At 44.9% G+C, this 14,424-nt stretch overlaps 1 protein-coding gene across 5 annotated transcripts in view; it reads right to left on the bottom strand.

Annotated features, from left to right (window-relative positions):
* The window catches only part of LOC124784187 (protein yippee-like 2), a 627,503-nt gene that overhangs the window by 233,226 nt on the left and 379,853 nt on the right, over positions 1 to 14,424 (bottom strand). Inside the window, exon 1 of one of the 5 annotated variants that reach the window (XM_047254083.1) lies at positions 6,733 to 6,833. The exons of 3 other annotated variants lie outside the window; for them this stretch is intronic. The gene's annotated coding sequence lies outside the window, so the exon portion shown is untranslated. Of the gene's footprint in view, positions 1 to 6,732; positions 6,834 to 14,424 lie in introns of those variants that run through there. One more of the 5 variants, XM_047254085.1, reaches the window with a different exon arrangement.

A 14,424-nucleotide genomic window follows, 5' to 3' on the forward strand; every position in this document is an offset into this window, starting at 1 on the left:
CTAAACGCCCACGCCACGCTGTTCAGCAAGTGCAGAACTGCTACGGCGGTGGACCGCACCAGTTGCTTATGGTCCATCCCGCTCCAGCCACAACGACTTCTCTCTCTCTCTCTCTCTCTCTCTCTCTCTCTCTCCCCCCCCCCCCCCCCCTACAACGTTCCCACTACCGGACTCCGAGTCGTGTGCACCGTCTTCAGAGTAGCTGCTGCCGTCCTAGAGCTCGACAAGGTACAGCGGAGTAAGTGCAGCCTTGCAGCACTGTGCTATGTGACACCCTTACGCTCGCAGCAGTATAGCTGAATTTAACATTAAGCACTGTACTGCACAACGCAGGGGGAAAAATGATCAAATAGAAAATCAGACTAAGTATTAGATTTTTGTCTAATGTCTTAGGGTTCTTATTTTGCACTTTCATGTTCCGGTTGCTAGGGGTCTATTTATTGATTGTAATTTTTTTAATTGTAGTTCACTGTTGATATTTAAGTTTACATACGTCATTTTCTCATTTGGAGATGGTAAGTGGAGTTGCAGACACTAGAAAGAGGAGTGCCAAATGGAGAAATCGGAAAATTTGCGACGTATTATTCTGTTAGGGTTCAATAGAAGGGTGATAGCACTGGAGGCAACCAGAAACATTTGCGCAGAGGCCGAGCGATTCTAGGCGCTTCAGTCCGGAACCACGCGGCTGCTACGGTCGCACGTTCGAATCTTGCATCGGGCATGGGTGTGTGTGATGTCCTTAGGTTAATTAGGTTTAAGTAGTTTTAAGTGTAGGGGACTGATGACCTTAGATGTTAAGTCCCATAGTGCTTAGATCCATCTGAACCATTTGCGCAGAATAAGGGATAACGCCACTGGACAGCGCACAGCAAAAAAATGATTTTCTCGTTTTGATGAGGATCCTTTTGACATTAGTGACCCCCTCATGTTCAGGAAAATATTTAGGGTTTGATGAAGATAGTTTAAACGCATTAACCCACAATGACCCACGTCCGTGTCTCGAGAAATGGCAATTGTGATGAACTGTGATCATTCCGCCATTGTGCGACATTTGCGTGCAACGGGGTAGGCTAAAAAATCGGGTGTAAGGGTACCGCACGCTCTAAGCCAAAATTTGCGAGTGGCCGTTTGTACAACTTTGCTTGCTCGTCATCTTCTGGTTCGTGAAAAACACCGACCATTTTATCCTGGATCATTTCTGATGACGAGAAATGGTGTTTTTATGCTCAATAAGGAAAAGAAATAAATGCTTCATTCCAAACAAAGCAGCAACTCCACATAGAAAGACCTGCGCGCATCCACAAAACAGAATGCTACGCATCTGATGGAACAGCGGCGGTGTGTTTTACAACGAATTGCTTCCCCGAGGTTTAACCATTGCTGTTGACATTTACTGTCAACAACTGAGACACTTTGCAGCTGCAGTCCAAGAACAACGACCAGGGAGATTGCGTGAAGTGATGCTACTCCAAGATACCGCCAGACAACATTCTGCGTGACAGACAAACAATGCTTTACAGGAGCTGGGTTGCGAAGTCATTCCCCATCTACCTTATTCACCTCATCTTGCGCCCTCAGATGTTCACCTTTTCCGCTGTCTATCGAACAGCCTTAACGAATATCCTTTTGCGCTCAGAACATACATCGACGAGTTCTCCGTCTCAAAACCACGTGACCTCCACAGCCGCGGAATCGAATAGTTACCCTCCGTTGGCGGACTGTTGTAAATAGTTAAGGAGACTATAAAATTTACGACTAAAGAATCTGTTATATGTATTTGTTATGTTTAGTAAGTTTATGGGAAACAACTACGAACTTACACACCATCCTAATAATACTCTGGACATTTCAGTTACGATATCGATACTGTGAGTACCACCGAAGAGATGCTGTCTAATTATAGTAAGTAGCCAAAAGTCATGGGAAGGTACTGAATGTATTCGGCGCATTTGTCTCAGAGTAGTCCCAGTAGGAATGCATTCCTCACGCCCCATATCGAAATCGAGAGCGACTGACTCTCGGCACACCGTCGATCGCCCAGTATGGCTCCTCAGAGCCGTCGTGATATGCGCTCGTCAAACACCTGTGGTGGAAACTCTGTCCGCGTTACACAGAAGATCCACTACAGACGCTGTTAGTCTCGGAATAAAACCTTGCACGTAAGGGAAATGTGTTGTGTTGACAGTCCATAACCTGAGGCGGTAAGGAATTGTTAATTTGATAATGGTGGATAGCATGGGGAGTTAAAAATTGTAGAGGGAGACCAAGAGATGAATACAGTAAGTGTGTACAAATGGATGTAGGTTGGAGTAGTTATGCAGAGATGTAGAAACTTGCGCAGTGTAAACTACGGTGGAGAGCCACGTTCAAAATAGTCTGGGTTGACAGCATAGAACACCATTCTCATTATTTGCCCACGTAGGAATCGCCAAGTCAATGTTTGTTATATCGTGTGTTAACAAAAAATGGTTCAAATGGCTCTGAGCACTATGGGACTTAACTTCTGAGGTCATCAGTCTCCAAGAACTTAGAACTACTTAAACCTAACTAACCTAATGACATATCACACATCCATGCCCGAGGCAGGATTCGAACCTGCGATCGCAGCGATCGCGCGGTTCCAGACTGTAGCGCCTAGAACCGCTCGGCCACCCCGGCCGGCGGTGTGTTAACAATACGAAGTTTAAGTATCATGTATCTCGTTTACCTTGCGCAAAATTGTTGACAATCTAAACGGCACTTTCACTTCGTACTTTACACGTTGTGAACACTAATGGTCATATTAAGACTCCAGTACGGCATGCCCGAAGCTATTTTTACGTCATCAGATTTCTCTCTTCGTTAAAAATGACATGCTGTGTTGTATTTTCTACGAACTTTTACGCTTAAGTTATAATTTGAAAGAGGCTGGTATCTTCCTGCAAGTACAGAATATACTTATAATTTTGTGAAATCGGAGCAATGTTTTTGGAACACCCGACAAAGGCTGCATTTACAATCTGTACAACACTGGGCTGGCCGGCCGAAGTGGCCGAGCGGTTCTAGGCGCTGCAGTAACCGCGCTACAGAACCGCGCGACCGCTACGGTCGCAGGTTCGAATCCTGCCTCGGGCCTGGATGTGTGTGATGTCCTTAGGTTAGTTAGGTTTAAGTAGTTCTAAGTTCTAGGGGACTGATGACCACAGCAGTTAAGTCCCATAGTGCTCAGAGCCATTTGAACCATTTTCAACACTGGGCTGTACCTGTGGCGTCGGTCCTACCAGGGGAAATTTTATGACATTTAACCGGCAAAAGCAGCATTTTATAGTAATTTACAATTAAATAACGTAGCAGTTAAGGCTTATTATTTAATTTTACAAGATTTACTATATATTTTATGATTTAATGAACCGATAGGTTTTTTAAAAAATTAACAGAGCCTGAAATCATTAAGGTTTTCAACACTTCTTTTAATATCGCTATGAAAAACTTTACTCGTAAACGAAATGTTAAGACTCATCTCAGCGTAAAAATCACTATTACGATTTTAAAAATAGTGAACTGTAACTATAACAGAAAAATTGTTAGGCAATGCAAGAAAACAAACAACTCTACTTATGATTCATTCCAATACCATTATGTTCACACGTAATCAACCGGAAAACGGAAGTTTGAAATGATATTATTTACTTATTGCTTTGTGCCTGTACTTCATATTTGTGCCTGTAGTTCATACTAACGAAGCTTCTTACGATATCTTCATAGCTTAGTTGTCTTGAAAGTTAAATGAACTCTACAATAGTTTTTGTAATCATAAGTAACTTGTGCCAGTGGTAATTTGTTTGATGTGAATGTTCACTCAGTTCATCACAGTATATAAATAACAAGCGAATCTAGCAATTATTCGCGGTTGGTAAATCCGTTAGGAATTGGATTTAAGATTTCATCTCCTCTCTCTCTCTCTCTCTCTCTCTCTCTCTCTCTCTCTCTCTCTTTCTCACTCTCTCTCTCTCTATTTCCTCCTTTCGCCTCTTCATATCCGTTTTCCTGCCCCCCCCCCCCCCCCCCACCTTTTCTCTCTGTCCATCACGTTTTCCGTCCTCTCTCTTTCATTGAGCCTCGTTTGTAGTTACTACAAACGAAACCTTGACTGGAAACTGATGTCGCTTAAAATGAATAAGAAAGCAACACAGATGTGACGTTAAATTATGTAGGAAGCAAGCGACCATTATTATAATAATCTGTAGTACACCATACAGGCTGACGGAGTCGCAACGGTAAAAGCCAAATATCAAAAAAGGATTGACTTCATTGCTCATGTGATGTGTTTCGGAATTTATCAAATATCAGTTATGCAGGAGCGATTGCTGAAGATAGATACGACGCTTCAAGTTGTAGGTAAAACATTCGCAGACTAGTCTGTTCCTGAATATCGGATGATCGATAAATTTCGAAACGCGTAATGTGAGGAATATAGTCACTGCTTGTCTGATGTTTGGCTTTTACCGGTGCGACCCAGTCACCCTGAATGTTGAACTATAGACAGAATGAGAAAATGGTTGTATCATACTGGAATACGAGGTATCAGAGGGATCTCTTCAAGATGCTATATCTGGGAGGATACTAGTTTCAATGGTTCAAATGGCTCTAAACACTATGGGACGTAACATCTGAAGTCATCAGTTCCCTAGACTTAGAACCACTTAAACCTAACCAACCTAAGGACATCGCACACATCCATGCCCGAGGCAGGATTCGAACCTGCGACCGTAGCAGCAGCGCGGTTCCGGTCTGAAGCGTCTAGAACCGCTCGGTCACAGCGGCCGCAGTTTTAATGGTAGTCCGTAGTAGTATTCTATTCATACGCCAATAAGCCATAAAAACTACTTTCCTATTTTCTGTTAAAAGGAACTGCTAGGAGGAAAACAAAACAACACACTTTCTTGTTTGTTTAGAATTGGTTATAAAGGGGAAGAATGCAACTGAGAGAAACTATATGTCTTATGGTTTAAATGCCATGCTACTGCAGTTAAAACACGTTATCATCGGGTCTGTAGTTACAGGTTTTCCTTGGTTCAAAATGGTTCAAATGGCTCTGAGCACTATGGGACTTAACATCTTAGGTCATCAGTCCCCTAGAACTTAGAACTAGTTAAACCTAACTAACCTAAGGACATAACACACATCCATGCCCGAGGCAGGATTCGAACCTGCGACCGTAGCAGTCGCGCGGTTCCGGACTGCGCGCCTAGAATCGCGAGACCACTGCGGCCGGCGTTTTTGCTTGTTAACAGGCTTTGATACACACCTAGTAGATCGTCATGTAATTCCTTTCTGTACCTTTGGCTCTTTTCCTACTATTCCTATATATCTCCCTGTTCATGTCATGATGTTCTATTTTGTAGCCTGCCAAAGGTGTTACAAGTGTCACTTCTGTAGCCTATATTTTGCGTAATTGTTTGGTCGTGTAAGTCCCTACTTCACATCCATACAGCAGCAAAAGTTTCAGTTACAGTAATGCAGAATTAGGAGCGTTCTCTTAATTTACAGTTTATTTTCAGAATCATCGTCATTAGTTTAAGAGGTTTGTCGGCTCACGTAGATGGATATGTGGACTTGCTCGATACGTTATTCTCTGTTATGAATTAGTGAGATTCCAGACCAAGTGTAGACCCCCTCCTCCCACCGACCCCGCCCTAGGACGCAGAAGTTAGATTGTACTTTCACACACACACACACACACACACACACACACACACACACACACACACACCAGTTGGTTCTACTCAGAAATTCATCGATGGAGTAGGAGGAGTTGGCCACCAATAAATCCTTTAGGCTTTTCTTAAATAGAATTTCATTGGTTGTTAAGCTTTTTATGGCTGCTGGCGGTTATTGAAGTCAGCCATAAAAAGCTTACCAACCAATGAAATTCAGTTTAAGTGAAGCCTAAAGGATTTATTGGTGGCCAACTCCTTCCACTCCATTGATGAATTTCTCAGTAGAACCAACTGATTTCTGTCTCTCTCTGTGTGTGTGTGTGTGTGTGTGTGTGTGTGAAAGTACAATCTAACTTCTGCACCATTTCAGTGAAGTAATGTGTTCATTGTAACTATTACATGTTTATTACCTTATAAACAAAAAAACTTTATTTTAAATTCAGTGCATTAGTGTTTGTAAAATGATTTTTTCATATAGCGTCCATTAAAAAAAATGGCGATCATTCCACTTGGGACCTGTGGAATGGTACAGCTTATTTGTTTGAGTTGTAAATATTTGTCATGTATTATTGTTTTTCTGACATGTTCTGCATCCTGGAGGACCTCCTCACTACGGATCAATTGGAATGAAAGTAAATCTAATCTAATGTAGGGGCTCCTGGCAGCCCAATCACCTAGCTACCCAGACTGCAGGTCATTAGCATATACGAAGGGAACTAAATCATTTACTCGTGAGAATTAAAATAATGACTTCATTCAAATTTTCTGTGGTGGGAACCCGTAAGGTGGCGCCTAGATGCCGATCCCGATAGCGTGTTACATTGACTGAACCCATGCAGAGCATTATGGCGGCCACCTACAGTGTTCGCCCGGAGTGTTTCTCGCTCTATGGGGGTAGAGGGCGCGCACCTGCTGCGGAGGTGACTCCACACAGCTCGGTGGCCAGCTGTGCCCACAGCCAGCGGAGCAGGCCCCAGGCGAGGTTCACGCGGAAGCTGCCCATTACGCAAGCCAGAACAATGAGCTCACTCACCGACGCCGCAATCATCGCAATGGCCGCTCATTTTACCATCACCGCCGGCCGTGCCGTCCGTTGACCCACACAGCCGCGCACCGGCCCGAGCCAGCCTCGCCTAGCTCCCAAAACATGCGCGCCGACGTGACGGGACGTGCGCCGACTGGCGAGCCGGCAGTTGCCGCCAGCAAGTGGATGATTGTCGCCACAAGTGGCGCTGCCCGCAAATAGACCGGCCCCGCAGGAGGCGCCGCAACACTCCCGCCTCACTGCAGCCCCATGACGCTGCTACAGGCGACACAGCTGATCTACGCACAACATACACCACCGGCCATTAAAATTGCCACACCACGAAGATGACGTGCTACAGACGGGAAATTTGACCGACAGGAAGAAGATGCTGTGGTACGCAAATGATTAGCGTTTCAGAGCATTCACACAAGGTTGGCGCCGGTGGCGACACCTAACACGTGCTGACATGAGGAAAGTTTCCAACCGATTTGTCGTACACACACAGCAGTTGACCGGCGTTGCCTGGTGAAACGTTGTTGTGATGCCTCGTGTAAGGAGGAGAAATGCGTACCATCAAGTATCCGACTTTGAAAAAAGGTCGGATTGTAGCCTATAGCGATTGCGGTTTATCGTATCGCGACACTGCTGCTCGCGTTCGTCGCGATCCAATGACTGTTAGCAGAATATCGAACCAGTGGGTTCAGGACGGTAATACAGAATGCCGTGCTGGATCCCAACGGCCTCGTTATCACTAGCAGTCGAGATGACAGGCATCTTATCCGCATGGCTGTAAAGGATCGTGCAGCCACGTCTCGATCCCTGAGTCAACAGATGGGGACGTTTGCAAGACAACAACCATCTGCACGAACAGTTCGACGACGTTTGCTGCAGGATGGACTATCAGCTCGGAGACCATGGCTGCGGTTACCCTTGACGCTGCATCACAGACAGGAGCGCCTGCGATGGTGAACGACGAACCTGGGTGCACCAATGGCAAAACGTCATTTTTACGGATGAATCCAGGTTCTGTTTACAGCATCATGATGGTCACATATGTGTTTGGCGACATCGCGGTGAATGCACATTCGAAGCGTGTATTCGTCATCGTCATACTGGCGTATCACCCGGCGTGATGGTATGGGGTGCCATTGGTCACACGTCTCTGTCACCTCTTGTTCGCATTGACGGCACTTTGAACAGTGGACGTTACATTTCAGATGAGTTACGACCCGTGGCACTACCCTTCATTCGATGCCTGCGAAAACTTACGTTTCAGCAGGATAATGCACGACCGCATGTTACAGGTCCTGTACGGGCCTTTCTAGCTACAGAAAATGTTCCACTACTGCCCTGGCCAGCACATTCTGCAAATGTCTCACCAATTGAAAACGTTTGGTCAACGGTGGCCGAGCAACTGGCTCGTCACAATACGCCAGTCACTACTCTTGATGAACTGTGGTATCGTGTTGAAGCTGCATGGGCAGCCGTACCTGTACACGCCATCCAAGCTCTGTTTAACTCAATGCCCATCGTATGAATGCCGTTATTACGGCCAGAGGTGGTTGTTCTGTGTACTGATTTCTCAGGATCTATGCACTCAAGTTGCCTGAAAATGTAATCACATGTCAGTTCTAGTATAATATATTTGTCCAATGAATTCCCGTTTATCAACTGAATTTCTTCTTGGTGTAGCAATTTTAATAGCCAGTAGTTTAACTCGACCTTTTTCCAGGGCATTCTTGCAGCGAAAGCACGCATGCGCTGTTTAGCTTCCGCGCTGCTGGGATGGAGAGAGACGAGGGTGTATCGAGAATAAGCCCAGACTCTTTCTCGCAAGGTAAGCAGCAAACTGGAATCAACATTGCATCCACTGCAGTGCTACGGCGTGTTCCATTGTTTAGTACAGACCTGATTCGCACTCTTACTTGGGGACAGTCTCGTCACGTGACGCGACGCGACAGCAGCACTCCTAGAGCAGAAAGTCAAAACTACAGCGTCCGTGACAGTGTTTACGCATTGGGTAACGCACCCATATGAATGATACCCTTTTCCAGGCAAGCCGCACCAAAAAATTATGCCTGAGAACTCACTTTTTTGAGAGTGCATTCATTTTATGATCACCTCACCTTTAGATGTTTACATTTATTTACGCGTCGTGACATTTTATTTTTTACTTACCGCAGTTTGCACTAGCTCACTTAAAAATTTGCGGCGTAAAATTCTGCAGCGCTGTAAGTAAAGTGACAATGTTCAGGAGACGTAAACATCTGAAGATGTATTTCCGGGCATCTTTACATGTCAAACGCCTATAAAGGCGGCAACTGGTTGCAACTAATTCATTATACTCTAAAGTGACTTAAGTCATGGGATACCTCCAAATATCGTATCAGACGTCCTTTTGCCTGCCATACAGCAGCAACTCGACATGGCATGGATTCAATAAATCGTTAGAAGGCCATTCTGGCTTTACAGCCGTCCGAAATTGCAAAGAGGTTGTCGGTTCAGGACTTCGTGCACGAACTGACCTCGCGATTATGTGCCACGAATGTTCGATGGGAATCATGTCGGGCGATCTGGGTGGCCAAATCATTCGCTCGAATTGTCCACAATGTTTTTGAAACCACTCACGAACAATTGTGGCATGATGACACGACGTTTTGGAACATGATGTTGGAAATGGTCTCAAAGTAACTGAACATCGGAACTGTGAGTCAATGATCGGTTCAGTTGGATCAAAGAATCCATTCCACTCCATTAACAAAGCCCACACAATTATGGAGTTACCCCCAACTTGCACAGTGCCTTGTTGACAACTTGGGTCCATGACTTCGTAGGACCTTCTGCATATCGCTATTCCATGCCCTTTGGTACCTCAGTTGTAAACTGCCTTCATTTTCAACAGTTGCAGCGTTCTAATACGTCCGCAACGGACGTCAAGCGACTCTCGTTAATTTCTTCGCTCCCCAGGGTGTTCCAAAAATGACTTTACAACTTCGAAAATTTATATACATTAATTCATATAACTTACAGAGGTGATTTAGTGTCAATTTCTTGCCAAATACAGCAAGTTTTGTCTAGCGTAATTCGCTAGTGCCGAATCGCACCGTAAGGAGCGCTAACGGCAGCTGTGTTAAAGACGGCTGTCCTCACTGGACCCGAGCATGCTAGCTGTGTGTTTCGGTTTGAAGAATCGTAGTCGGCGAAAACAGTTCAGCGTAATTTCCGCGTCAAGTACGCTAAAGATCGTCCTAGTAGGCCTACAATTTAGGAGTGACATAAATGTTCTGTAGAAACGGGGTGCTCGCTAAGACATAGGAAATCATCATGTCGTCCAACCACATCTGACGACGTTGTTGAGCGAATGAGAGAACATTTTGTCAACAGCCCTACGAAATCGAATCGGCGTGCATCTCGCGATCTGCAAATCCGACATACGACTGTTTGCCCTGAAATCTTCAGGCGCTTCAGTGTGGAACCGCGCGACCGCTACTGTCGCAGGTTCGTGTCCTGCCTCGGGCATGTATGTGTGTGATGTCCTTAGGTTAGTTAGGTTTAAGTAGTTCTAAGTTCTAGGGGACTGATGACCTCAAATGTTACGTCCCATAGTGCTCAGAGTCACTTCCTTCAGGGTAACGACATCGCTCGATTAGAGTGGCCAGCATGTTCTCCATACGTGAACCCTATCTAACATGCCTGGGATAGATTTAAAAGGGCAGTTTATGGACGACGTGACCCACCAACCACTCTCAGGGATCTACGCCGAACGCCTTGATGAACTTGCGGATAGTATGCCACGACGAATACAGGCATGTATTAACGCAAGAGGACGTGCTGCTGGGTATTAGAGGTGCCGGTGTGTACAGCTATCTGGACCACCACCTCTGAAGGTCTCGCTTTATGATGGCACAACATGCAATGTGTGGTTTTCATGAGCAATAGAAAGGGCGGAAATGATGTTTATGTTGATCTCCATCCCAATTTTCGTACAGGTTCCGGAACTCTCCGAACCGAGGTGATGCAAAACTTTTTTTGATGTGTGTACTCCCTGTCAGACAAGGATGATGAACGATATGGCTTGACACTCGTTAAGCACGTATCGTCATCACTGTACTCCTCATTTACATCGTCCACACAGTCGAGTGTATGCTACCCCACACGATCCACTGGCATCTAGTAGATGCCTTATCATTGATTGTCAATAATGCATGTGATGTCAAAATGACGTCACAACCGCCTCTTCCGACTTCAGTGTTACCTACTCAATAATATTAAAACGAAATAACTGGTGTTGCCCTCTTTTTCTTTTTCGACATTGTACAAGCTCGTTGGTCTATTGTACAAGCTCAATAATCTATTCGGACGACTGATGCAATTCACGATTTGTGGCTGGTTCAAATGGCTCTGAGCACTATGGGAGTTAACATCTATGGTCATCAGTCCCCTAGAACTTAGAACTACTTAAACCTAACTAACCTAAGGACATCACAAACATCCATGCCCGAGGCAGGATTCGAACCTGCGACCGTAGCGGTCACGCGGTTCCAGACTGAAGCGCCTAGAACCGCACGGATTTGTGGCTGAAGGCATGATATGGAGCTTCTACGACATACCACTCGTGAATCATTAATAAATAACCTCACCTTAACCTAAGTTCCTTAGAAATAACACTTATTATATAAATAGGAGGGGGGGGGGCAAGCAAAAGGGAGGAACTGATGACATCAGCTGCGTCGGGACTTCATGCAGAATCGGCTACGATGGGTCAAAATCTATGCCGGACCGGGACTCGAAACCTCGATCTCCTGCTCGTAAGGTAGTTGCGTTAACCGATGCGCCATCCGGATATAGTGTTTATCTCAAACGCACAGAGTACCTCGGCAGCCTCCTTGACGGATCTATATTCCCACCTAGCGCCTACTACCGGTTGTCCCCGTCCATGTTCTCCACGCTCGCTAATTTCAGTTTTCGGCCGGAGATCGAACGACATTGTGCATCTGCATCGAAGGTTGTGGATTCACTGTCCATCGGGGCGAATCAATTGTGCGAATATGCGCATTCGAATAATGTTAGTGATTAACAATAATTAGTACGCCCTCAGCACTGAATAATATTTCAGACTAAAAGAGTTAGGTAAATTATAGCAGACTTTGGCAGTGAAATTCTGTGTGGTGCGCCTGTTTTGTTTAAATATGAAGATAGTAAATTTTCTGCTTTACAATTTTTGGCCCAAGTAAAGATAGAGCCTGCAACCTTGTGTAATGAGTCTGGTGCCTTGTTTATCAGGACATTACTAATAAATCCATACATAATATCAGTTACTAACTGTACCGGACACAACACACCACTTCATACGTCACACTTCGTTGGTTCCATTAATTTAAATAATAGGTGAAGACCTAGTACGCTGGCCTCGCTAAACGGACAGCTGCTAGAATCCCTTGAGTATTGCTCCTTACGTAAGGACTGCTTGTGACTGGCTGAGTACCTACACTGCACTATTAGCGATTCGGAAAAACGATGCATCACTCGATCTTTCAAACTATGTCGAGTTTGGTGGCAGCTTCGCAGATCTGACGGTCCTTACAAAATGTTTTCGCATCGCATCCAAGGCACTTATAGCACTGTCAAACATCTTTGACTATTCATTTGTACGACGTAGAAGCAACCTCCTACTTTCATAAGAAATAGAATAAAAATACTCCAATATAACGTGAAACATTTATGAAACGTCTTTTATAACAGATCTCTGGAAAAGTTATGCACCAAAAGTGTTATGCACCAAAAGTTTAACGTATTCTCAGAATCACTATGCAACGTTTACGAGTATCACGTTAACAAACATTGCCAGAAATGAAGGAAGTGAGTGATATGTGACAAAAAATGAAACGAGCGTGTGGCATTGTGGGCCGGGAGAACCCAACCGGGGAAGTTGGCCGCGGAGTCGACGCCACATTGGGCGATTTGCGTGCCAGTGATGAGGATAAAAATGGTTCAAATGGCTCTGAGCACTATGAGACTCAACTTCTGAGGTCATTAGTCCCCTAGAACTTAGAACTAGTTAAACCTAACTAACCTAAAGACATCACACACATCCATGCCCGAGGCAGGATTCGAACCTGCGACCGTAGTGGTCGCGTCGTTCCAGACTGAAGCGCCTAAACCGCTCGGCCACACCGGCCGGCGACTGAACAGTGTTGGAACACTACACCTCTGAGTACGTAATTAGGCATTTGACCACTTTTTCCCCGAAACTTTACGGCAGATAAAACTGTGTGCCTGACCGAGACTCTAACTCAGGGTTTCTGTGAGGGTAGAAAGTTAGAAGATAAGATAATGGTGGAAGTAAAGCCGTGAGGACGAGAAGTGAGCCGTGCTTGCGTAGCTCAGTCAGGTAGAGCACTTGTCCGGGGAAGACAAACGTCCCGACTTCGAGCCTCGGTCCGGCACACAGTTCTAATCTGCCAGGAAGTTTCGTATCAGCGTACGCTCAGCTGCAGAGTGAAAATTTCATTCTGTACTTTTTTCAATAACTATTCATTTAGTTACATATGTTAGCTTTTAAAGTACACTGTTCAGAACTTTTCAACAGATGTAAAAAAAAATGTGTATGAAACCAAAAATTATGTAGGGACAACTGAACCACTTAACGTCACGGGGGCTAAGCGTTGTTGAAACGAATGCGCGAGTCAGCGCATCTCATCATCATCATCATCATCATCATCATCAAGACTGATTATGCCTTTCAGCGTTCAGTCTGGAGCATAGTCCCCCTTATAAAATTCCTCCATGATCTCCTATTCAGTGCAAACATTCGTGCCTCTTCTGATGTTAAGCCTATTACTTCAAAATCATTCTTAACCGAATCCAGGTACTTTCTCCTTGGTCTGCCCCGACTCCTCCTACCCTCTACTGCTGAACCCATGAGTCTCTTGGGTAACCTTGCTTCTCCCATGCGTGTAACATGACCCCACCATCTAAGCCTGTTCGCCCTGACTGCTACATCTATAGAGTTCATTCCCAGTTTTTCTTTCATTTCCTCATTGTGGACACCCTCCTGCCATTGTTCCCATCTATTAGTACCTGCAATCATCCTAGCTACTTTCATATCCTTAACCTCAACCTTGTTGATAAGGTTACCTGAATCCACCCAGCTTTCGCTCCCATACAACAAAGTTGGTCGAAAGATTGAACGGTGCACAGATAACTTAGTCTTGGTACTGACTTCCTTCTTGCAGAAGAGAGTAGATCGTAGCTGAGCGCTCACTGCATTAGCTTTGCTACACCTCGCTTCCAGTTCTTTCACTATGTTGTCATCCTGTGAGAATATGCATTCTAAGTACTTGAAACCGTCCACCTGTTCTAACTCTGTTCCTCCTACTTGGCACTCAATCCGTTTATATCTCTTTCCCACTGACATTACTTTCGTTTTGGAGATGCTAATCTATGCTACTCTTCATACCATAGTCCTTGTATTTCTGATCTAACTCTGAAATATGACTTTGCAAACTTTCCATCGAATCTGCCATCACAACTAAGTCATCCGCAGTCAGCGCATCTTCCGATCCAAATTTAATTTCTGGATTTAATCAAAAGAACGCGTAGATTCATATTCCCATCTCTCTCTCACTAACTGTCATCTCCAAGAACTGATTTCCTGAAATTGCGAAGTCACATAAAAATGAAGTTCACCGGCTCTCT

The sequence above is a fragment of the Schistocerca piceifrons genome, chromosome 1 (assembly GCF_021461385.2).
Source record: "Schistocerca piceifrons isolate TAMUIC-IGC-003096 chromosome 1, iqSchPice1.1, whole genome shotgun sequence".
Taxonomy (NCBI): Eukaryota; Metazoa; Arthropoda; class Insecta; order Orthoptera; family Acrididae; genus Schistocerca; species Schistocerca piceifrons.